The sequence below is a fragment of the Myotis lucifugus genome, unplaced genomic scaffold (genome assembly GCF_000147115.1).
Source record: "Myotis lucifugus unplaced genomic scaffold, Myoluc2.0 scaffold_217, whole genome shotgun sequence".
Lineage (NCBI taxonomy): Eukaryota > Metazoa > Chordata > Mammalia > Chiroptera > Vespertilionidae > Myotis > Myotis lucifugus.
The window spans coordinates 690,760-713,662 of NW_005871265.1; the positions used below are offsets into that span (position 1 = coordinate 690,760).

At 38.6% G+C, this 22,903-nt stretch overlaps 1 pseudogene; it reads right to left on the reverse strand.

The window, feature by feature from the left end:
* LOC102440929 overlaps positions 1–22,129 on the reverse strand; it is a 36,957-nt pseudogene extending 14,828 nt beyond the window's left edge.
* Between the last annotated feature and the right edge of the window lie 774 nt (positions 22,130–22,903).

Sequence of the window (22,903 nt, forward strand, 5' to 3'; positions counted from 1 at the left end):
CTCTTATGGGATGCTTTTCTGTCTCACTTTGTCTTTATTTCTACAAACTGCCTTCTGTGGTCACACCTTATGCTTTTTCTAGTCCAACTCATTTGCCTAATCCTCATATTTATATCTATCTCTTCTTCTATGGAAATTTTCTGACCTATTTCTGGCTTTGGACCTTCTCCTTGACTATATTTTGCTCCCCGGCTGGATATGTAGAGTTCAGGAAGCTCACCTCTGCCTGATCTCTTATGGGATGCTTTTCTGTCTCACTTTGTCTTTATTTCTACAAACTGCCTTCTGTGGTCACACCTTATGCTTTTTCTAGTCCAACTCATTTGCCTAATCCTCATATTTATATCTATCTCTTCTTCTATGGAAATTTTCTGACCTATTTCTGGCTTTGGACCTTCTCCTTGACTATATTTTGCTCCCCGGCTGGATATTTCCTGCCATCAACTCTCAGATGCTGTATCCTCTTAAGGACCTAGTGGACTCTCAGGATGGACAACTCTTGGTCTACCAATAGTTCCCATACTGGCTGCTTATCAGAATCCCCGGGACCCTGGTTAATTAAGAGTCCAGATACCCAGGTCTCTCCCCAGGGGCTTTGATTCAGTTCAATGTAGTGGAGGGCTTGGGAATCTACATTTTAATAAGTAGCTCAGGAGATTTCTGATGCAGCTGTTGTGTTTGGAAACAACCACTCCACAGGATAAACTATGCTCCTCTGAGGATACAAAGCTCTGCATAAGGTAGTCCTGGCTAGAAAATTCCTTCTCATCTTTAAAATCCCAGATTAAATGTCACCTATTCTTTGGGGATCTCTTTTACTCTCTCTGCCTTTCCTTTTCATTGAGCAAAATTAGTTTCTCATCTGTGCCACTATACATCAGTAAGAGCCCATTATCACATTGTTAGATTCATAGCCCGAATCCAGATATTTATGACAGAGGGAACTTAGGTAGCAAATGGGATTTAACACATGGTCCATGGTCCTGCCTCACAATCATCTTCAGTGTGTGATCAATGAAGGATTTCTTTCCCAGATCTATTGAATCATAAACTGGGGATGCAGTTTGTAAAACAAATAATGTGAGTGAGTCTCTTCTGTCCATTAAAGTTTGAGAATCCTTGCTCTATCAATAGCAGAAATTGAAGACATCACCTGAAGTGGCAGTCTCTCCATGAACTACATTCATCAGTAAGGCATATGCCAGGAGGTCAGAGTATTCACAACTTTATCAGCACCAAGACCTAGGGGTTGGCTTCAGTTATGTGTTGCAATTAATAGTAGTTGTACTAGTGCTTACCTTTTTTTGGTAACACTGATTTGCTCTTAATCAGATTTCCCAATGAAAAAATTAGGCAAAAGAAAATATGCTGTGAGCAACATCTTATTTACTTATTAAACCATGGACCTCCTTAAAAAACCTGAAAATTCCCCAGCCTTAGGAAATGTCAGAATCCTAAGTTTAAGAAGATCTTATATATTAAAAGCCTAATATGCTAAGTGTCCAGTCACCTGGTAGGCTGTTCACCAATCAAAGCTTAATATGCTAATGATACATGAAGGCCGCTCAACTGCTCGCTATGACGTGCACTGACCACCAGGGGGCAGACACTCAACACAGGAGCTGTCCCCTGGTGGTCAGTGCACTCCCACAGGGGGAGTGCCGCTCAGCCAGAAGCTCGGCTCACAGCTGGCTAGCACAGTGGCAGTGGCAGGAGCCTCTTCTGCCTCTGAGGCAGCACTAGGATGTGCAACTGACGGCTTAGGCCCGGACTGCGAGAGGATGCAGGACATGCTGAGGGACCACCCCGCATGAGTGCACAAATTTTGTATTTTCATAAAACTCTTATGCCGGAAGCCAATTCCAGCATGTCAGCAAGGGCTGAGTCTCATATGTTATCGCCTGTTGGGAATGGCTAAAGGCATTTCCCCAAACCTGAAAAGGATGATTGCTTGCTGCCAGACAAGCAATCAGCGCATCTTAATCTACATGTTATTGCCTCCTACTGGCCAAACACCTGAACAGCTGTAGGCAAATTCTTCCATTCTGACAAAGGATTCTGTACCTAACCCTACCCTTTGAAGGGTATATCTCCATCTCGCCTTAGGACAAATTGTGTTAATAAAAAGTAAGGGGTCCTGAGACGAGGAGATCTTAGTTTCTTTAGCTAGGCTCCTCTGACCCCCAAATGCCTTTCAAAATTATGCTTCGTCTCTGGACTCTTTATTAAGTTACACACAGTCCTTCTCCAGATTGCTGAACACTTCTAGATGTTGGAACAAAAACCCTGGCACTCTTAGAAGAAAGCATAGGCAGTAAACTCTCTGACATTGCTCTTAGTAGTGCTGCTTTTTTCCTGATATATCTTCTCTGGCAAGAGACACAAAAGAAAAAATAAACAAATGGGACTACATTGAAATAATTTTTTTTGCATAGCAAAGGAAATTACCAATAAAACACTGCCTACTGAATGGAAGAAGATACTCATCAATGATATATCCTATAAGGGGTTAATATTCAAAATTTATAAAGAACTCATACATCTTAGCACCAAGAAACACCACACAATCCAATTAAAATATGCGCAAAAGATCTGAATAAACATTTTTCCAAAGAGGACATACAGATGGCCAATAGATATGTGAAAAGATGCTCAACACCACGAATCATCTGAGAAATGCAAATTAAAACCACAATGAGATATCACCTGTCACTATCAGAATGGCTATCATCAATAAATCCACAAACAACAAGTGTGGGTGAGGATGTAGAGAAGAGGGAATCCTTGTGCACTGTTAAAATGCAGATTGGTGCAGCCATTACTGAAAACATTAATGAAGGGTAAAATTTAAAATAGAACTGCCTTATGACCCAGTGATTACACTTCTGGGTATTTATCCAAAGAAATCCAAAACACTAATTCTAAAGAATATACAAGGTGGGGCAAAAGTAAGTTTATAGTTGTTTGTATGGAAAAGAACACAATAATTAATAAATAATAACACAAAAACTGCTTTGTCTACTCATACCTGTTAACCTACTTTTGCCCCTCCCTATATGCACCCCTATGTTTACTGAAGCATTATTTACAATAGCCAAGATATGGAAACAAATTTAGCATCTACTTAAAAAAATACTTGTGTTGATTATTAGAGAGAGAGGAAGGGGGAAGGAGAGAGAGAAACATCTATGTGAGAGTGGAACATTGATTGGCTGCCTCCTGCATACCCCTACTGGGGATAGAGCCTGCAACCTTGACATGTGCCCTGACCGGGAATCGAATCAGCAACATTTTGGTGCATGGGACAATGCCCAACCAACGGAGGCACACCGGCCAGGGTAATTTAAGGGTCTATTAAGAGAGGAATGTATAAAGAAGATGTGGTACATATACACAATGGAATATTACTCAGCCATAAAACGGAACAAAATATTGCCATTTGAGACAAGATGGATGGACCTAGAGGATATTATGCTATGTGAAATAAGTCAGAGAAAACAAACACCATATGATTTCACATATACTGTATGTGGAATCTAAAAAAGACAAACAAGCAAAGCAGAATCAAACTCATAGATACAGAGAAGATATTGATGGTCACCAGATGGGAAGGGGTTTGAGGGATGGGTGGACATGGTGAAAGGGATTAAGAAGTAAAAATTGCTAGTTATAAAAATAGTCATAGGGTTGTAAAATACAACATAAGGAATATATCCAATAATCTATACTAATAATAGCCTAGGGCCGTCACAATTGGATGGACGACCGAACACCTGGGTCCCGACGGTAGCGGCCTGGGTCCATCACCAGTTAGAAGGCATCTCAGGGTGAGGACCATCACCTCAGCCAGAACTCAAGATGGTCACCTGGCCTGGCCTGGCCCCTCCTCAGAGACAGCCCCTTTGCTCCATGCACACTGCAGAGGACAGACAGGGATGCCTAAGAGGCTGGGGCCATGGTGCTCCATTCCTACTCTACTCCCCTGGCCTCCTTCACCTGTGGCTCCCACAGAAAGGTATGTATGAAAGCCCTTCCTCTGCTACCTCTCACCACTGTCTCCGGCCATCCCTCAGCACACAGGCATATTGGCTTTCAAACTTGCCCTATTCACTTCCTCTCACCCCCTTCTAGGGCCTCTGTTCTGGAAGGGGCCTTGGGAATCCAGAGCTCTGGGGTTTTAAACAGAGCTGGAGTGGGAAAGGGTAAACAGCACCAAAGATGGCTGATATGGCCACCCACCTCTGCCTCAGCTTGACCAATTAGTTCAGCCTCAGAACGTGGCACTCAGAGGGAATTCCTACTTCCCCAGAAATGGCTCTAGGGCAGTGATGGCGAACCTATGACACACGTGTCAGAGGTGACACACGAATTCATTTTTTTGGTTGATTTTTCTTTGTTAAATGGCATTTAAATATATAAAATAAATATCAAAAATATAAATCTTTGTTTTACTATGGTTGCAAATATCAAAAAATTTCTATATGTGACACGGCACCAGAGTTAAGTTAGGGTTTTTCAAAATGCTGACACGCCGAGCTCAAAAGGTTTGCCATCACTGCTCTAGGGCCTCAGGCCCAGTACCAACCTCCTCTCCCCCTTGGCTCTCCCCACAGCTGGTGCTTGCTGCAGCTCCGTGTGCCTTACTTAACCACCCCTTCCTTCCCTGTTTCTACAAAGGAGGCTGCATCTTTGTATGTTATATTCATATAAACTTTGTAAAGTTTTGGAAAAACAAAACAAAAACCAAACGATGACCAAAAGAATGCCTCAGTCAACGTCCGGAGTCCAGCTCAGGAGAGTGAAGGGAGAATTCCATAAGTTGGCCGATGTGAAGATATTTCTGAGTGACTGCCTGGCGTGTGACAGTTGTGTGACCGCAGAGGAAGGAGACCAAATTTCTCAGAACACCAAGGACTTCTTCCCTGTTCTGAACCTTTGCTTTGGTTTTCAGAATTCCCTGCTCCCCATCTGTCGGCTCCCTCCCTCTGCGGGGCGCTGTCATCATCACATGGGTGCAACTGGAATACTGTATCTCGAGAGGATTGCCCCAATGTACGTATCCTTTTATCCAACGATGAAAAAAATCCCAAAGAACAAGAATAGAGACAGACTACTGTCCTTTAGGCTTAAAAAAAACAACCCTGGAAGTGTCCTGCGAAGAGCTGAGACTTAGTTCTGTCCACATGCCTCAGAGAGATTGGATGAGGAAATGGCCCGGTTTGGCCCTGACTTTACCCACTTATGTTACTCTTGAAGGTGTCTTTGTCACAATGTGAATAAACTGCCCCCTTTTGGAATAGGGGCTCATACGAAAGTCTGCATTCCCAATTTTTCTTTTCTTTTTAAAAAAATATATTTTATTGATTTTTTACAGCAAGGAAGGGAGAGGGATAGAGAGTTAGAAACATCGATGAGAGAGGAACATCGGTCAGCTACCTCCTGCACACCCCCTACTGGAGATGTGCCCACAACCAAGGTACATGCCCTTGACCGGAATTGAACCCGGGACCCTTCGGTCTGCAGGCCGATGCTCTATCCACTGAGCCAAACCGGTCAGGGCCCCAATTTTTCTTGAAACAGATCTATGTTCTGCAGCTGTGGCCACCGTCCTGAGACCAGGTCCTGTTGCTGGGAATCAGGGGGCACTGGAGTGGAACCCCACCACCTGTGCCTTTTACATTCAGGGATTGAGCTGAACTCATTTTAGGGGAGGCCTGGCAAGGGTGACAGGTGTCACAGATAGAAGGATGGAGAATGGAGAGGCGGACACCCTGCTCAGTCCCTCCCTGGGTGGGGTCAGGTAGATGAAGGCCGGCCAGTCCGACTCACAGTTGAGTGAGATAGAATCCTCTGTGTCCACCTCTCACTCTGTGGGCCCGGCCACTCCCCTCAGCTCTGGGCAGCCCTCTGCGTTCCATGACAGCATGCTCTGCCCTCACATGCTGCTCGCCCTATTTGAGGAGGAGAGCAGTTAGCTCACAGACAACTACACAGAAAGATAGGGCTCACAGCTGGTGAGCACAGTGGTGGTGGCAGGAGCCTCTCCTGCCTCCATGGCAGCGCTAAGGAGCAGCAAGCTGAGTGGTAAGGAGCAGGCGGGCGATAAGGAGCGAGGGGTCCCGGACTGTAAGAGGGATTTCCAACTGTTGGCGTAGGCCCATTCCCATAGGCAGACATCCCCTGAGGGGTTCCGGACTGCGCGAGGGAGTCCCTCCCCCCAGTGCATGAATTTTGTGCACTGGGCCTCTAGTGTAATAATTATGTATGGTGTCACATGGGTACTAGAATTATTAAGGTGACTACTTTGTAAGGTATATACATGTCTAATAACTATGTTATATAGTTGAAACTAATGTAATAATGTATGTCAAATGTAATTAGAAATTAAATTAATTAAAAAACTAGAAACAATAGCAGAAAGGCCATAAGTATTCTAAAAATTATATACTCAGATATTGATTGAATTGATTATAAATACTAGATTATGCAAAAAAAAAATCAAGTCAAGTTGAATTTACAGTGGCTGTATTCTAGATCAAGTGGATTCTGTTCCTCTTATTGTAGTGAGGCCACATGAAGTATTAAAAGAGACAATTTCTGTTCTCAATGTTTTAATCAATTTCTCTTTCCACATTAGAGAAGAACTTTTAGGTGTTTGAAAATCCATATGATACTGAGTAATCTAAATGTATGAAAAAGAACACTGATGAAAACACAAAACAGTAATAATGATAAATTATCAAATGATAATTTCTCGTACTTGTATACCTAATAGGAGCTGGGCTGCCATCTAAATTATACTCTTCACCACCTTCCTATCTGTGAATTAAAGTGCTGCAGCCATCCTCTCCCCCCCGCCCCCCAAATAAAGTGCTATAGCCTTGTGCTATTTATATCTGTGAAGTAAGTGTTTAAATGGAAAACACATTGGCTATCATGGATAGATTTAATTTGTTTAGGACTTAATTAGCTTTTTTTCTAGATAGGATAAAATACTTGTCAAATAGATATGTTGCATTAATGAGCACTAGCTAAGAGAGTCAATATATATTTTGAATTCTAGGAAGTTCCTTAACCCCTCTGGAACTCTGTTGCTGTTTTCTTCATGTGTAAAAGTGCTGGGGTCCAATCCCAGCAGGTCCAGGGGTCCCCAAAGGTGTGGACGGAGTCGGCGAAGAAGGAATGACACGAAGACAGCCTTCAGTTGGTCAGCAGCCTAGTCAGGACCTATAGCCAGGATCTCCAGCCAAAGTTCTGGTCGGAGTTCTGGTCAGGAACTGATGAGGATCTGACGTTTATTGTCTTATTACATCCGTATTTATACCAGCCGATTCCAATCCCGTCAATTTCTATTACAAGGGTTAAGGTGTTTCTCATCTCCATTCCAGGGAGTAAAGACCATGTAGCTTAATTACCCGCCTGGCACTTAATTAGGGGTTGTATCCCCTCCCTAACCTCAGGGAAAGATCCCCACCTGGGGAAACAACCTTTCTCGGAGAGGTGACCTTGGTTAAAACACATGGCGCTAAAGGGAGCAAACATATTAAAAACAGTATGCTACATACGCCAGGTCCACTGAAACACATGCTGTGCAGATGCCTCTTTCCTGCAGCGACTGCGTCAAGCAGCAAGGATGGACCGGCCTCCGGCATAAAAGATAGGACTTTTAAGATTTCTTTCAACTTGGTTTTGCTTAAACTGTTTGACTTTTTTTTTAGGGATATGACTAGTCATGTCACATTTAGCATAATCATTGGTATTAGGGTATTCCCCCCCCCCCCATGCTAACAGTTGTTATATATAACAGTTGTTTGTAAAATATGACAATTTTTTGCTTATCTGAATTTTAAAAATTTTACATGGCTAAGATCTGTTTCTTTTATAAGATTTTTTAAATTGTAAAATATACATAATAAAACTTACCATTGAAATCATTTTATGTATACAGGTCAGTGACATGAAGTACATTCATGTTGTTGTGCAGCCATCACCACCATTCATCCAGAACTTTCTCATCTTCCCAAACTGAAACTCTGTACCCATTAAGCAACACCTCCATAATACCCCCTCTCATTTCTGGAAACTACCATTCTACTGTCCAAATATCCATTTGAATCCTTGTTTTCAATTCTCTTGGGTATATACTCAGAAGTGGAATTACTGTGGAATTAAGTGGAATAAACATGCTTAATTTTTTGAGAAACCAACATCCTCAATATTAGTTTTGAGCATCAGCTGGATTGGTGAATACTGCCTGGTTTAATCTTCAAAGAAAACTATTGTTTGGCTTTGGCTGAGTCCCAATACAAGCTGAGGTTAGTGCCTTTATTAGTAGCTTAGTGGTGTATAGCTACCCCTGAACAGTGTTTGCTCCAACACTTGGAGCTTATTTTGATGTTGGCTTCACCACAAACAGCATTCTTTGGCATATACAGGGTGTCCCCTCAAATGTATACACACTTTATAGGCCAAAGTGTGTATATAACAGCTGATAGCTCAATTTTGAAAATGAAATGTATTTTAATAAACACTGCCTTTATAATTATTCAAAATGTATGTATATATTTTGTAGGACAACCTATTACTTTGAAAACATCAATAGCTCCTTTTTATTTTCTATTTCCTTAGCTATGCATCTTTTTATCTTAACCATTTATAATTTGTTTAATTGCCTAAACATTTACAACCAAAATAGTTTGCTGAGTGAGGTATGTCTCTTTTCTTATAGTCAGCATCCTTGCTAAATGTCATTAGGAAATCTTATCAGTCGGGACATGAGACCTAACACAGTTACTTGGGAAGACTTGAAAGAGGGCTCTGTCTTTTTTGCTTAGCAGCATTGCTTTCATAATGCATAATTCAACATTTTGTCTAAAATCCAGTTATAAAAGTTCAACTAAATCTTTTCCTTCAGGTTTACATTATTATCAGTTTAGAGTATCTTTCCACATAGTGGCATTTTTAAAAATGGGAATATCAGATGGATTTAACTGAATCTTAGAAATTTAATTTAAATTTGTTCTATGGTAGAATTATTGGAGGGCCAACCAGGCCTACAACTTAGTACTCATATAAGAAAAAAATAAATAAGAGAGGGCGAGGTATATATTATTTTTTATGGGAATTTCATTTTGGTAAACTTGAAATAAAATATTTTTAAGTGTTAGTTTTAAATTTTCTTATCCTTTATTTTAGACAAACCCAAGGCAGACAGTTTGATGGAAGGTGCATCATAGGATTAGAAGTATTGAAAGAGACAAATATTTAAATTTCTGTGGGAAAAAACTAAAACCATACCTTCTGGGAAAAAGAAAAACAAAAAATGCATGGAAAATCGATTATTAATAGATTGTTAAAATCTCCCACTAGAAATGGACACTATCATCATATTTTTATAGCATATTTATCATCCTTTTATCAGAGAAATTAAATTAAATGATTGAAGTCTGCATTTTAAAAAAAATATATTTTAATGATTTTTTACAGAGAGGAAGGGAGAGGGATAGAGAGTTAGAAACATCGATGAGAGAGAAACATCGATCAGCTGCCTCCTGCACACCCCCCACTGGAGATGTGCCTGCAACCAAGGTACATGCCCTTGACCGGAATTGAACCTGGGACCCTTCAATCCACAGGCCGACGCTCTATCCACTGAGCCAAACTGGTTAGGGCTGAAGTCCGCATTTTAATGTGCAATTGAAATTGGGCTGGCTAAGCTTTCTTCTGGTAAAGAAAACTTTTTCTGTGGCATGGTACAAGAAATTATATTCAGGAATGAAGGTCACTGTGGAAGTATGATCTATTACATAGTATCCGATGTAATGTACATAGATGGAAAGGGAAAGGAGATGAGGCAAAGGAAACATAATAATTCTCTCTGCTCCTTACTAAGTTGTATTTAATTGAGAAGGAAAAGCTGAGCCTCCTCATTAATGATCGCTTTAATATTTGCTACTTGGTGACCTTCAGAACTTTGGCTAGTATGATTTGATAACTTACAATAAAACATGCTTTGTAACAATTCTGGTCACCAATTACAATGTATGGCAGTTTTCCCCACACCAACAGGCAGTTCTCTGACATCAGCTGGTGTCCTCCAATTCAACTCAACACTATCTACCTGGAGATAATGTCAGACTCCACAGGCTAAGGGTTTAGTGCTGCAAGACTATCCTCTACCTCAGATGCCAGTGAAAATCCCAGGTTGTTACCTGTGCTTCTGACCAACTGGCTATACATGAGAGGTTTCCACTATTTTATTAAATAGTAAATAAAAAAACACATGTTGACATGTTTAGAGAGAGGGACCATAAAAAAAGGAAAAGTTTTATGTTGTAGTACTGTCACTGGCACTTTTTTGGCTTTTTGAATAAGAGATCCCACATTTTCATTTTGTGCTGGGCCTTGCAAATTATATAGTTGGCCTTGTCTGTAGAACCTGTTACTGGATGGTTGGGGGTCAATGAGTCTTTGGGAGGAGAGGTTCCAGAGACCTCTCTAATGAACAAAAGTGGCCTTGATTAATGTTTCATGGCAGGTGAGGACCCCTAGGTTCACATAGGAAAGTGTGTGAAAAAAGACAGACTCTGGATTCTTGACCTTGGGTAACCATTAGGGCCTAGAATGAACATACACTCAATTGCCTTAAGTCGGGTAGCAGCCACATTGAAGAGTGTGGAGTGGAAGAAGACTGTAGAGAAGTGCCTGCCTTGTGTGATCTGACGTAGGAGGCAGAAGGAAGTGCCTGCAACTCAGGTCCAGGAGGTTGTTGCTGTGGTCAGATAGAAGTTTAGTATTGCAACATTATTTGAGAGAAACTGGAAATTCAGTTCTTTTCTGTAAAAAACTTGATGTGACTTTTAAAAGTGTGGACAAACAAAACATATCAAAGAGAAATGTTTAAACCAGGGGCCCCTGACTTGCGAGTTCTGGCACAGTATGAAGCAGGCTGTAAATTCCTGTGGACTCAGCTACTCTGGCCTAAGTGTGATGCTTTTGAAGAAAAAAAAAAAGACTGAGCATCTGTGTAGAAAATTAAAGAGCTATAAACTTACATTCAAGGGTGGAGTTTTGCAGGGACTGGGATTAGAAAGGATTTTGCTGCAGATTAGAGACACATGTATGTGTCCGTTAGATGGCGAAGGCTGGTTTTCAGCAGTGACACCTGGTGACAGTGAAAGAAACAACAGCTGTGTGAGGCAAGGGACCTTTCTTGTTTTCACCATCAGCCAGGCATTTTGAATGAATAAGCCTTTGGGCTCAGAAAGGGAAAGGGCAGGTCAGAAGAGAGAGATAATCAACCTTCTATTAATAAAGCCAGGTAGGGGGAAAGAGATATACAGCGGAAAATACAAGATGAGACCAAACATATATTCCAAACCAGTAATGTGGGCTATACAGATTTATGTTTTAATTAAATGCCACAGATATTAAAATAGAGAACTTACCAATACATTTAAGTTTCCCTTTTATTTATGAAAATTTAATAGGAATATTTCAGGAGAGATTAAGAATCATATCAATTTATAGTAAATGTATGACTTTATGGCCTGGTATTGACTCATAATGATGTTGTTCAATATTTATTAAACAATAAATTTTAATAAAGTTTGGCACTGTCCTAGGCTAAGTATATATATCACATGTCTTATTTGGTATTTAAATTCATCTTATTTTTTTTGAATTTTAATGTAAGGGAATTCAAGGGAATAAAATATAAAATTCCTATTTATTTATTTATTACCATATACCAGGTTAGATGCTGGGATACAATAGCAACTCAGATACCCATGCTTTCTATTTTCATGAGGCTTACAATATAGTGGGTGTAAAGAAGTATCAAACAAACACTGTACAGATCATTAACTTCAATTGTGCCAAGTGCTATGAAGGAGAAGGATAGAGACTGTGAGGCAAGAATGTGAGGATGTAACTTGTTCCCTGAAGAAGAGATATTGAAACTGAGGTTTGAAGGACGATGAGTAGGAGGCATACAAAAGAGCTGGGTATAGAAGTGAGGAGGGAGAAAGAGCGCTTTTGTTACCATGCAGAAGTAAAAGGAGTAATTTCCTCTTCCTTTTTTGTAGTTCTATCAATGTCAGTAGCTGACAGATAAAATATGATGTTCTGCATGGACAAAGCCTGGCATATTTATAGCTTCTAATAGATTGGTACAACAAAACCTTAGTAAATGGGTTTGGATTTAAATGACTTTTTTTTTCTTGGTTTGCTCTATTGGTTGGAAGGAGGATCTTAGATAGAAAGAATTTTTTTAAAATACATTTGTAGAAATGGTAGACTTCCTAGAGAAAGATTTATAACATATCAATTAATATATATTATTACTTCTACTGAACATGTGCTGAAATTTTATTATGTAAAACTCTCTGCAGAGAGGGAGACACATCATTTAAAATATATATTTTTTTTATTGTTTTCAGAGAAGAAGAGAGAGAGGGAGAGATAGAAACATCAATGATGAGAGAGAATCATTGATTGGCTGCCTCCTGCACACTCCCCACTGGGGACTGAGCTGCAACCCAGGAATGTGCCCTTAACTGGAATGGAACCCGGGACCCTTCAGTCCGCAGGTCAACATTCTATTCACTGAGCCAAACCAGCTAGGGTGACACATCATTTTAAAATACTTCTTTATGTGGTTACTTTCTCAAAATACTTAAAAGGTATTTGATTTACAAGAGTTTTCTTTATTCAACATTATTTTGCTTCCCTTTTTACACCTATTTAGTATGAAATGGTGAAAGGAAAAGGAGGAAGAGGAAGTGGAAGAAGAGAAGGAAAAGGAAGAAGAGGAGGAAAGAAGAGAGGGGAATGGGCAAAGAACACAAGTTGCATATATTACAGGTAATTTCTAAGTGTTTATTTTTCAAAAAAAGTATCTAGATTTCTGAATTTTTCACAGCTCACCAAACTTGTTTTAGTTATAGATTAATTTAGTAATAGATTAACTTTTTATGGAAAAATATAGTTACCTTTTCATCATTTATAAAATTATAAGGTCAGTGTTTCCTATTTGTATATGATCTTTATTTTTCTGATTTTGCTTCAGTTTTAAATAATTCTCCCCCCCCCATGCACATCTTTTAAGATACCGATTTGAGATATAAGAATATGTAATGATACCAACACATATAAAATGTAAAAATTTATTGCCTTAAATGTATATTCATTTATCTCATTTCCAAAAAATTGAGATTCCTTGTTAATTGTGTTACTTTAGTTTCTTTTTGGATATTAATGTACTATCTCACACCTTCTTTCTCTTAAAAAATTTCTATTGTGAAACATACAGTCAGAATTGTGCATGAAACATAAATATATGGCTTAATAAGTTAAAGCAAACACTTAGGTAACTACCAACCAAATCAAGAAATAAAATGCTGCTAGCTCCCCCAAAGTAATTGTGTGCCCCTTCCCAATTACTATCCTCTCCAGAAATATGGACAGTCTTGACTTTTTTAAATAGTATTTTTTGTTGCTGTGATATATTTCACACAGCATAATCGTCACCACTTTAAAGTGTACACTTCAGTTCTTTTTAGTATGTTTACTATGTTGTGTAACCATCATCACTATCTAATTCCAGAACTTTTCCATCTCCCTGCACCAAAAAAATTCTTCGTATATATTAGCAGTTAATCTCAATTCCTACAATCCCACCCTATTTGGCAGCCACTACTCTACTTTCTATCTCTGTGAATTTGCTCATTCTGGACACTTCATATAAATGTTATCAAACAGTATGTGGTCCTCTGTGTTTTGCTTCTTTCACTTAGCATGTTTTAAAGATTCAATCATGTTGCAGCATGCATCACTACTTTAATTCTTTTGATGACTTAATAGATATTGCATTGTATAAACATACCACATTTTATTTAGCTTGTCATCACTTGATGACCAGATGGGTTGTTTCCACTTTTTGGGTATTATGAATAGTGCTGCTATGGACAACTTTTGTATAAGCACACGTTTTTAACTCTCTCAGGTACATTCATAGGAGTGGAATTGCTGTTTTTTGTTTTTGTTTTTTTTCCATCCCCACAATGTTTGGGAGAGAGTCTGGGCCATAGGAGTTATCAGTAAATAATAGTTCAATTAAATTAAAGTAGATAGCTGTCATGGGTTGTGGCCAGTTGTTGGAGGAAGTCATTAAGAGGCTGTGACCACCTGTTGACTTGAGAGCTGACCCTGGGCAATCAGAGGCTCCTCCCCCGCCCCCCGTCCTTGGAATGCAGGTTCTGCCTACTATTCTCATACTGACAGTCACTTCAAGGATGCAGCACTGTGTTGTTGAAACCATCTGGACTGTAATCATGCAAAATATTAAAAAAATAAGCCTCTATATAAACTTTGAAGATTCTGGTGGGAGGGTGCAGAGATACCGTCTTATGGCTGCCCAAGACAAGCCTCATATATATTACATTTTCTTGCTTATTAAACCTGTCACCTACCAATCTGGAATGGTTTGCCTCCTTCTTTAGTATCTCCCTGCCTTTCACGGATGGGGCCAGTGCCAAATTACACCTGGGGGACTCCCGAGGTTGCAAACCAAGAAATTGCAAACCAGCACCAGATGTGCCCACAGAAATGCTCTGGGAGAGAACAATTGAAAAATTCTTATGTTTTGCCATAAAGATGCAGGTAAGGAATGGTTGCAAAACCTAAGACATAGAAAAGGGAGGTTGTGCAACTATTGGTGCAACAAGGATTTCAGAGCCCAGAGCTAGGACACTGTCTTAGTGTCAAATTATTTTGAGCAATAGATTTATTGCCTTGTGCCAAATTCATTTTGAGCAATAGATTTATTGACTTATGGGGAAACTTCTGGGCACTGGCTTGGCCCTTATTGCAGAATAGGGGTAAAGCCCCAGGCGTGCCTTCTTTGGGCATTTGGACCTGGTGAATCTCATTCTTCTCAGACTGCTGATCACTATGACCACTCTGGGCACAACCCTGTGAAGAAGAGAACGGGAACAATAGTAGACTGAGTGGTTGGTGTTCTCAGATTAATTTTTTTCTTGTGTTCTTCATATATATATATATATATATATATATATATATATATATTGATATTTTGCATGATTTTCAAATATAACTGATTTTTCCCCCATTAGTTTTCATTTTACTGTCAGGTCATGATCTGAGATAGTAACAGCTGAAGCAAAGTGGGCAAAAACAATGTATGCAATTAATCATCTCAATTTCCCAATTTTGAAGTTTGGTCTTAATGTTATTTTTAGAGCAGAACTTCTTGGTCCATAAACATGAGTGATAGAGTCCAAGGGAAACTGTATGCATAATTATACATGTATATCTTGGGAGAAAAGATTTATTGCTTTTTTTCAGATTCTCAAAGGTATTTGAGAATAAAAGACTACATATCCCAAGTATTATAGGAGGAATCATATTTTTTCATTAAATCAATAAATATATATTGAGAACATAATATAGGACAAGCATTGTTTTAAGGTTGGGGGACAGCTATGAACCAGATTGTTCTTTCATTGAATTTACATGCTGAAGGGAATAGCATTTCACAAGAAATGCCATGGAAATCAGAGAAAACCCAATGAAGGCAAAATGCTCAAATTCTAATCTCAGATTGTACAAATGTTACCTAAGAATATACAGTGGAAAAGTCAGCCCTAGGGTTATTAATTATGTAGAGTCAAATACCTGGACAATTGACCTAATTTTCCAGTTTTCATTGTTTTTTCAAATTGTAGGCATAACTGTGGTGTCGAATGATTTAGTTTCCTTATTCTAAATGATGTTGCAGCTTTGAGCCTCTGAATACTTTGAAATAATGGGTGTGGTTTGTACAAGGAAGTTCTAATGTTGGAACCTGACTTTTTGCAGAAGCTCTTCACAGCTGTGAACATCTTTGTTCTTTCCTTTGCTCTTGTCTGGCTGGAGTCCTCCTAGTCCAGTTAGCATTAACTGCCACTGGGTGGAGGTATAGCATCAGGCAAGTAATGCTTCTATGGGTTTGAGTAATTTCTCTGACTTTTAGCCATCATTTTGCTTAGCTTATTAAGTAAAGATTGTTGATTTCCTGCAACTTTGAAGTGAAATATTTTATTACTTATTTGGTTATATTCATTGAGTTCTTTTGCAGAGTCTTAAGACATATTTTTTAAAATTAAGAATGTTAATTTTGTTTTGATAATTTTATACCACTCTTGGAGTGTCATAAACCATACCAGTAATTACTGGTGTAGGTGACATGTGCTTTATATAACCTTAATAAGTACTGACATGACTTAAGCTCTCCTAATACTGGGGACCACTCAGTGGTTTCCTGTTGCCTTGAGTGAAATTACAAAATTGTGTATTGAAATATATCTCAACTTTAACCAGTGTTTATATACTTGATAACTACATCCAGGAAAATTAATGTTATTTTCAGTACCATATCAGAAAGCTTTCAATTTATCTAAATATCATCTCTCAGCTATCTATAATCTATCTATCATCTATCTATCTATCTATCTATCTATCTATCTATCTCTATCATCTGTCTCTTTCTATCCACAATCTATCTATCTAACTTCTGTAATCACTCTCTACCAAGAAAAAATATCTCTAAAATCACCTACTAAATAATTAATCCATTAATTGCCAACATTGGACCTAGAATCAGGCTCTTAACCAAAGGCTAATATGACTAACAGGACCTATAAATGGTGAGTTATAATTATTTTATTTATATCATCATTAATATAAGATATAGCTCACCAAAATATAAGCTTTCCCTCTCAGTATTCTTTACCTCTGTAGTTTCATTGTTCTCTTCTATTTGCAAGAATGGTGTCTCAGGTCAGATGTACATTGAAGGACTGACCAGCCAATAGCAATGTATATTTTTATATTCACCTGATTGAATTGAACTGTGGTTTTGAATTCTGTGGTTTTTGGGTTAGAAATAATTGTTACCATTCTCTAAACACCCTTTTAAATTCTGATTTTAGGCTTTCTTTCTTCTCTTTTAATGAATTAGTGGTGAATTTTCAAGAAAACAGTTCAAATAAAACATTTGACATTAAATATATATATACATATATATATATATATATACATATATATACTATTTACTACTTTGTGATTTGAAGACTTTGATAAAAACCAAAATCAATTTCATGAAACAGCTTAGACAATGACATGACTTCTTTATTGCGGTTGATTTTTCTAGTTGCTTTCTTTGTAAGAGATGAAAAGAAACAGCTTCTCTCATTGTTAAAAGTGGCCAAGACTCCTTCACAATGAATGAGAATAAATTCTCATTTGAAAGGAATGTTTAGAAAATTTAAAAGTTACATCTTCTAACTATAAAATCAGGTCTGTGATTTGTAAGGTAAAATAAAAACACATCTGCTCAACTCACTAATTCTTTTCTGACTGATTCATTCATTGGATGCCAGAGGTAACATTTGAAAAGACAGTACACGGTTTTTTTTGTTGTTGTTGGACAGTCCTGACCTTGAACTCTAATTCCAGCTCTTAATTAATCTTATGGTACACAAGAAGGACCTGGAAAATCTGTAAATCAGCCCAAGAAATTTATACTTAACTGGAAATACTTAACTGGAAAACAGCATTACTGATGGATTCTTGAGACAAGAAGCGATATAATCGGAACATACTTCTGTTTGCCACTCCTCCAAGGTTCAAAGTGGAGCATTTGATTGGCAAGGTATAGGTCATATGCTCATGTCTTGGCTACCATTGGGCAGAGAAACAGGTGATTTCTACCCTTTTGTAGTAAAAGATGGGGATTGTGCATCCTGACAATAATATATATCTTTGGGAACTGCACTCAAAGATGCTGGGCATTAAAAAGATGAATTAATTTCTATGTCCTTGGGTTCAGGTTTTATAGCTGATTCATTTTGCATCAGTCATGTTGTTCAACATACAGTGGTCATTCATGTGTGTGCCTTTATTCATTAATAAATGAATGCCCACTCTGTAGTAGGCACAGTCCAGTGCTCTCTGGCAGCTTAATTCTATTTGGGGAAGTAGATGATGAGCGATGAACATGAAAAATGAACATAATAATTTTAGAGAAATGTAACTGCTGAGAAAATAACGAAACAGGTAGAGCTAGAAAGGAAGTAGAAGGTAGAGAATGCTTTTGTGATGTGTAACTCCAACTAAAAAAAAGAAATTAACAACTATTTATGGAACCAATACATGGGCTGGAGGATTGACCATAGAAGGGAGAGAACAGGTAGGTAATTACAAAGGCTGGGTGAGATATCCTGGGCTTTGAGCTTCCTGAGTAGAGTGCGCTGTTCTTTCTTTGTCCCTGGAGGTCTATCCTCTGCCCTTATGAGCCTTGTGGACTAGTCACTGGGCTTCTTTGCATCTGGCTTTTAACGAGGCTTGGCCAATTGGAGACAAAAACAGGAGATTGGGGTGTCAAAGGAGAAAGAGACTGGAGTATTTATTCCTTACTGCAAATTCCCTACAGCTCTGGGTCATGATGTTGCCTTTTCCTTGAAGCCACATTCTCTACCAGGTGGCCCCTTTCCCAGAAGTACAGCTCTCTTTGGGTTTCAGTAACACAACTTCCTCATCTTGCTCCTTCAGGACTCAAGGTGGTGATGGCTTCCAGCTGTTGTAAGTCCCTGGGAGCTTCACCACCTTTTACACCTCTGTAAGTAGTCCCTTTATTCAATGTTCTTCAGTTACTCCTTTAAGTGTGCATGCGATTTTTTTGGTGGGGGGCGGGGGGAGGGCAGGGGACTAGGATTCATACAGTTAGAGTGAATGGAAAAGAAGGGATGGATGTGAGAAACATTGGAGGTAACTATAAGGTTTGGCAACTGGCTGGGTACAGTGAGGGAGATGGAAAAAGAATGACGTAACAAATAAAGCGTGATATGATTCTACAATAATGTTTGAACCTTCAACGAAGAATTCATTGTAAACCCTGAAAAGTGCAGCTTCAATAGAGTAGGGAGAATAGAAGTCAAATTGCCTCTTTCCAAACTTCCTTTTTAGACCACTGCTGTTCAAACAGATTCTTACCTTTTGAGCATCTATACTAGTAATTTAAAGTCAGTCAGGGTTGAGAACGTTGGAAAGGAAACACAAATATGGACTTTACAGTTGCTAGACTGCAATATTAGTTGGATTTACATCTTTGCTAGAGCTGTGTTCAATGTTTTTCGTACATTAGTTTTCTTGCCTAAGCTAGAAAGGTAACAACTTGAGTATAAGGACATTGTAAGGATCTCATGCCACTTTGGTGCTACCCATTGCATTCAGGCAATGCTCGGGAAACTGTTCTAAGCAGTTCTTGTCTGACTGTAGGGTCTTATAGCCACTGCAACTCAAACCTACCTCCTAGTGGTGTGATGATCTGTACAGTGCTAGCAGCTATTGTGATTATTTGTATAAATGCCTGTTTCTTAACTGGGCTATGAAGCGTGAGGACAAGAATGGTGTCTTATTCATCCTTGAATATACAGTGACTCACATTCACAGTGTCTGTCACATTTAACTGCATTTGCGTGTTCTTGTCCATGTCATGCTTTCTGTCTTCCTGAGCTAATGTTCTTGGCAGGGTTTTTCTTCAGCCATGGATGTTGGGGCAGTGAACTCTGGGCTTCTGTTTTCTGTCTGGGTTCATTTGTTATCAACATATCCTAGGGACTCGATAGTGTTTAGTAAACAAAGACATAATAATGGAAAGGCTACACTGCAATTATTTCCTCTTCCCTTTGGCTATGAATATTACTGAATAGCCACTAAACTGAAGGTGAACCCAGGAAGAGCATATATTTTTTTTCCTCCATTGACAATTAATTTGATAATTAAGAAATGAATTTTGAAAAACTTGCTCAGTAACAGAAATTCAATATGGCCATGCATAATTGATGCTATACTTTAATCTTAAAGAGGCCAGGTAGGAGTAAGGTATGGGATGCTTTCCATTTAAGAGCTCGCCTCCATAAAGATTCAAAGGATTAAGATTTAAAGATTTAAAACTCCTAGCTAAGTTACACATGACTCATAGTCTGAAATGTTTTTCATTAAGAAAAACATTGACCTAATGGGACTAGAACTTCTTTTCTAAGTTGTGTTTTATGCTTTCAAAAACCACTAGGACCCCATTTTATTTTTTCATGTGTAACTTTGTGCTAACAAACTTAAAAATTTATCCACATAATTCAAAAATGGCTAATAATCACTAAAATGACACTTTTAAACCAAGAAAAATGAGGAATAATTGCTTTTCAGTTCTTCCTGGTTCCAAATAGTAAAAATGAATTAGGTATGGGTGAGGGAATAGTTTAAGCCAAAAAATAATACAGCATCAACAAAACCAAAAGAAACACAGAAAAGAAGGCTGATACCTTCATATAGAAGGAATTGTAGCTTGTACCCTCTACTGCTCTCCAATGCTATCAACCAGTTATCAGGGGTGGGCAAACTTTTTGACTGGAGGGCCACAATGGGTTCTTAAACTGGACCGGAGGCCCGGAACAAAAGCATGGATGGAGTGTTTGTGTGAACTAATATAAATTCAAAGTAAACATCATTACATAAAAGGGTACGGTCTTTTTTTTTTTTTTAGTTTTATTCATTTCAAACGGGCCGGATCCATTTCAAACGGGCCGGATCCGGCCCGACCGTAGTTTGCCCACGGCTGAGTTAGATGCTGTCTTGAAGCTAAACCTTGGGAAAATGCAGTTGAATTAGACCAGTGGTCCGCAAACTGTGGCTCGGCAAACCACAGCTCATGAGCCACATGCGGCTCTTTGACCCCTTGAGTGTGGCTCTTCCACAAAATACCACGTGCGGGTACGCACGTACAGTGCGACTGAAACTTCGTGGCCCGTGCGCAGAAGTCGGTATTTTGTGGAAGAGCCGGTATTTTGTGGAAGAGCCACACTAAAGGGGCCAAAGAGCCGCGTGTGGCTCGCGAGCCGCGGTTTGCCGACCACTGGACTAGTCAATTTGGTGTAGTAATTAGGCTCTTAACTGATTTTTGAAAAATTTGTCTATTTTTAACTGAACATTTGTTGTCCCAGTGTACAAACACCAAGAAACTATAAGTGGAGTTCTTAAATATGTGGACAAAAAAGGGGTTCCGTGGAAAGTAACCTCACAAGGTGACCTAATCATAAGTTCCTAACTGGGCAGGTCATGGTGAATAGTCATGTCCCAGGCTACAAGCTTTAGTAAAAAGCTTATCTTTGCCTTTAGCAAACCTTGTCCATTGTCTCAGCACATCTACTGTATTAACACACCCTTGGAATGACTCTTTTCAGACCTCTCCTTCTAAAGCAAGAGAGCACATAATCTTAACTATCCTGTAATTAGGTCTCTGCTTTACTTCTTCCCACCTTCGTGTAATTTTCCTTATGTTTCCTCCCTAAATTTAAATGCATAAAAGAAACTGAAAAACTGTCTTCTAGAGCAGCTATTTTCAACTTTTTCTATCCCATGGCACACATGAACTAATTACTAAAATTCTGCAGTACACCCCAAAATATATTTTTTGCTGATCTGACAAAAAAACAGGTTAATTTTGATTCATTCATACCAGATGGCTATTGTTGTGTTGCCTGTTGTAATTTTTTTTTATTTGACAATCTAAGGGAAAAGAGGTCAGTGCCCCTGACTAAATAGTCAGGTATTGCAGATGTTAAAAATTCTTGTGGCACACTGGTTGAAAATCGCTGTTCTAGAGCATTTGAGATCTTGCCTCCTGGCAATTGTTGTCAGTTTGGCTCAAATAAACTCTTATGAAAATTCTCTATAGTTTTGGATGTTTCTTACATCAACAAATATGTGAAAAATTGTTATTTTCTCCCTCCATTTTGTAAAAATAACTCTCATTGAGATTAATGTAATTTTGCACTGGGGAAAGCTATTCTATCTTTTGGAAATGCATTTTTCCCTCAATGTTTCTATATTTAATCCTTTCATAGCATTCCATTTATCTTTAACTTTGCTTATAGGAAGTCACTTATATTTTTCTTAAGATACTGAGACTTACCAGATCATAAAGATTCATAGAAAGCCATTTGTCAGCTTTTAAAATCCTGGCTTTGATTTTGGAAACTGTTTTCGTTTCTTCTTCTCCATTTTTCATTATGAGACCAATAAGGCAGCTATCTTACGATAACTATGGTGGGAAATTTTTTGTTTTGTTTTGTTATTTGAAGTTGCACAACTCATAATCCTTTAAAATTTTTAATTATCTTAGCGCCATCTTGTGGACTTATTGTATATATCTGTAAAAAGCAAACCTATTAAATGTCATAAACAACACAATTTTTGGGGTCAGTTTTGTTATGATAAAGACTTTAAGTCCTCTCAATAAAATGGTAAAATTCATTCCTGTATTCTACCACATTACTCAAAAAATTCTAAATATTCCATAGTTATTTTTAAGAGGCAATCCAAAGGTTAACCTGATAAATCTGAGATTATTGTAATAAATAATTCAAACCAAGACCAGCCGTAGAAACAGATGGTGCTTCTGGAAAAACTTAAACATTTTCCACTCTTCAATGAACATAAACCTTCTGCCTGGAGCTGTGCAACTACATGGACTTATGAGCATGCCTGTAAATCTATGTGGTTACTCTCTCTCTCTCTCTCTTTTGCCGTCTCAAGTCACATTCTTTTAATTTGATGCTTCTCAAGGTATGGAAAGCAGAGGCTAACTCAAAACACAAGAGAACATGTTCTGGTTATTCTCAGTCTGTAGTGCTATCTTTCCTCTTCCTGTGATCGCTTCCTGCTTCTCTGTTTTGCATGTGAGACTGTGTATTCCAGTAAAAGGACAAAAGGCATTTTAGCAAGCTTTTATTATACCTAAGCCTGGGTTTAACTCCCTGAATAACTGAATAGGTATATAATC